This window comes from Prosopis cineraria, unplaced genomic scaffold (assembly GCF_029017545.1).
Source record: "Prosopis cineraria cultivar Desert tree isolate PC_DT_omini unplaced genomic scaffold, ASM2901754v1 PC51, whole genome shotgun sequence".
Lineage (NCBI taxonomy): Eukaryota > Viridiplantae > Streptophyta > Magnoliopsida > Fabales > Fabaceae > Prosopis > Prosopis cineraria.
The window spans coordinates 1-3298 of NW_026555381.1; positions in this window are offsets into that span (position 1 = coordinate 1).

Sequence of the window (3298 nt, forward strand, 5' to 3'; positions counted from 1 at the left end):
ATCAAGTGCCACTCAATTTTACAATAAGATGCCGTTAGAAATTACTCACCCATTCATGGAAATCTGGCAATGATTGGATATTTGATATAATTCTGTTTAATGAGAGTTGATCAAAAATAAAGAATTAATTGATTAATTGATTCCTAATTGAATCCAAATAGGAAGTCTTCCCGCATTTATTGTGAAACATTCTATCACATAATTCCCTCTATTTTGAGCCCAAAATATGGTTGAACTAGCCTTTTTTTTTTAGTTTTATTAAAATTTTCATTCAATTCCTATAATGTAATATGTAATTGATTTTCTATAGTTATTTATATATCTTTTTTCTATTATTAAATTTTCTATAGTTTTATTAAAATTTTCATTCAATTCCTTCTGCCTACTCCATTCTTCTTCGTAATCCACACACTTTTGCTCTCCAAGCTAATTCTTCATCGACTTCTTTATTCAAAGACTGTAGCACGCGTTTGATTGGCCATCATTTTTATTTTTCTCATTGGTCGACTTCAATTTTATGGTAAATGTGATTGGTCACAAATCCATTTTACCATCTGTTTAAGCCTCATAACTCATTGTGCATTCACACCTAAAGAAGGCATTGTGTTCACACAGTGTACCTTCGTCCGTGCTTTTTGCTACTCCCTTTGTTATGTTGGCAATCGCCACTTGGTTAATTTTCAATTTTTTTTTAACGGTTCATTGATTACTCTCTCTTGTATAGTATAGTCTGTGTCTTCCAGATGCCTGTCAACTCTCTCACTCCTTTTAAAATTCAAATTTTAAATTTACTCAAATATTTATCCCTGGCAACACCATCTCATCTTCTCTCAATCCTTCAATGCCCAAGTAGCAACCCATGCTCGAGCTTTGTGATTTGCAACTCTATGTTGATGCTAATTCACTAAAACAGTTTTTCTTCTTCCTAAAAGAGGTATTCTCGATTGATCGGAATCTTGTATTCATTCTTTCTCTAAAAACTCCTGCATATGAAGGAAAATGGTAATGGTTTTGCTTCGTTTCTTTTTCAGAAGTTTATATCAATATACTGCGAAGGATTGAAGAAACTAATCGATCAACGAAGGAGATTAATCTCAATCACTATACCCAGTGTGGCTCTCCTCTATTGCTGTGCTTTTCATCTCGTAATGGACGATGAATCTTTCTCCATTGATGATCCGTCCCAGGCCACCATTTGTCCGCTAATAATTTCTAGTCTAATTCTAGCCATGGCCGTTAGCTTGTAGTACCAGTTCTTTCCGCTGCTCAAGTCCAGTTTGCTGCCAGTTTCTCATTCGTGTCCTGCAAGTGCACTTTGAATGCAATCTAATCCAACAATGCTGCTACATTTTACAAATGGTTTACTAAGGTTTGTAGCTTTACCCTGTTTTTGAGTAATTTTTTTTATTTCTATCTCATTTTAATTGTATTTTATATGTTTTATAGTTTACATAAAACAATTAGACCATATTACATTACATCTTTGAAACGTAATGGGTCCATTTATTCATTGTTTTGGGGAAACAAATAAGAACAATCAAAGCAACTGTGACTGCCATTCTTAAGTGTGCAGTGCCCATTTTCATAAATATGAGCCCCACTTTCTGATTTATAAGGTTGTTTCTATACTATTTTCTGATCTCTAATTTGAAGCCTTAAAAGATTCAGTTGTCGGCAATCAATATGCTTCTTTTGGATACAAATCTGTGATGGGTGATTTTAACGTCCTGAATTTTTTGGCTTAGAAGCTCAAGATATGTCAAAATTTAGTAAGCTACCAAGCCCAAGTAATAAGTGACTTAAAAAGAAAGAATGATTCTTAGAGACCAAATGGTAAATTTAAAGTCTTTCTTGGGTAGAAGCGTAATATTTTTACAGGCTTCAATGAAATGTTTGGAACTAAAAAATGAGCAAGTTGAACTCCAAAAATATCCAGGATAGGCTAAAAGAAATAAATAAGGTCCAAGAGAGCAATAAAGATATCTAAGATTAGCCTTGGAGAATAATTAGTAAAGTTGCTGAATTAAATAAAAATGGTGTTACTTGATAACTTTATCCTTATATCCTAAGTCTTCTAGAGAAGAATTACAGTTAGATTCTATGAATCATAGTAGATCCAAAAAGGGTTCAGTGAGATCACAGTTAGATCTCAAGTTTGCGATCAGATCTCATGGTCATAATAGACCTAGTAGAAAGGTACTGAGCCACAGCATATGTGACAATTCTTTAGGAAGATGATAAGTTAAGATGAGTTTAAAATACCAAGACCTCTTAAATTTGCCTAATTATTACAAAGAGAGTATCTTTGTTTTTGTTTTTTCCTTATATAGCTCAATTGCTAACTAGGCTAAGAAAGAAAAGAGAAGAAAAACGAGTAAAAGTAATAGCCTATCCAGAGCCAAATAGTAACTATTAATGTTCAAAGTTAATTATATGTAATTAAATATAATGAGAGTATGAATAAATACCTAGATTCAAAAATAAACAAGAGTGAACGTTAACCCTATAATATCAATTTCTAAGAGTTTTGGTTCTTTAACTGTAATTACAAAAAATTACCTAAAATTCATGAAGAATTAAAGGAAATCAGTTTATAAAAAGGAATAAATATTTGGTTGAATTATGCCAATTTTATTGATTAGGAGTTGCTCAAAAGAATTACTTTACAATTTAAATTGCATTAAGGTAATGCCAATTTTTGCTATGTCTAAAAGTTAATTTTAGCAAGAGCCCATTTTGTGCCCCTTTGGAGGGAGTAGTGACGTGCAGTTGGATCTGAAATGGAAGAAGAAGGCAGGCATTTACATGGTTCAAAACTGATCAAAATATTGGTTACAATAAAAAAGGTAAATTAAATATTTTGGAATCCAAACATTATCAAAATTGGTTCATTCTTCCATTCAAAAACCACCACACCCATTTCTTCTTCCTCATTGCATCATTTCGGTCAGACTAAGGAGAGAGAAGAGAGAGAAATTGCAAGCTTCTTCCATGGATTCACACGAGAGGTTTAGAAAGAGAGAAGAAAAATCACCAAAATCAACATTAAAACTACATTTCTACCTCAAAGTCTCTCACAAAGATTGTTCCTCTCATTAAGAGGAACATTTTCTATGGTTTTAGTTTTTCAAGAGGATGAGTTTGGAGATGGCATAGATGGAGGAAGTAGTGAAGAAGCAAGAATAAGTTAGTGCATTGAGAAGAGATATAGAAGAGCTTCTTTTTGAATTATTTTTCATAATTTTTGTTTGAGTTTTTATGATTATGAGATGCTGCCCTATTTTTCCATAGGTAATAA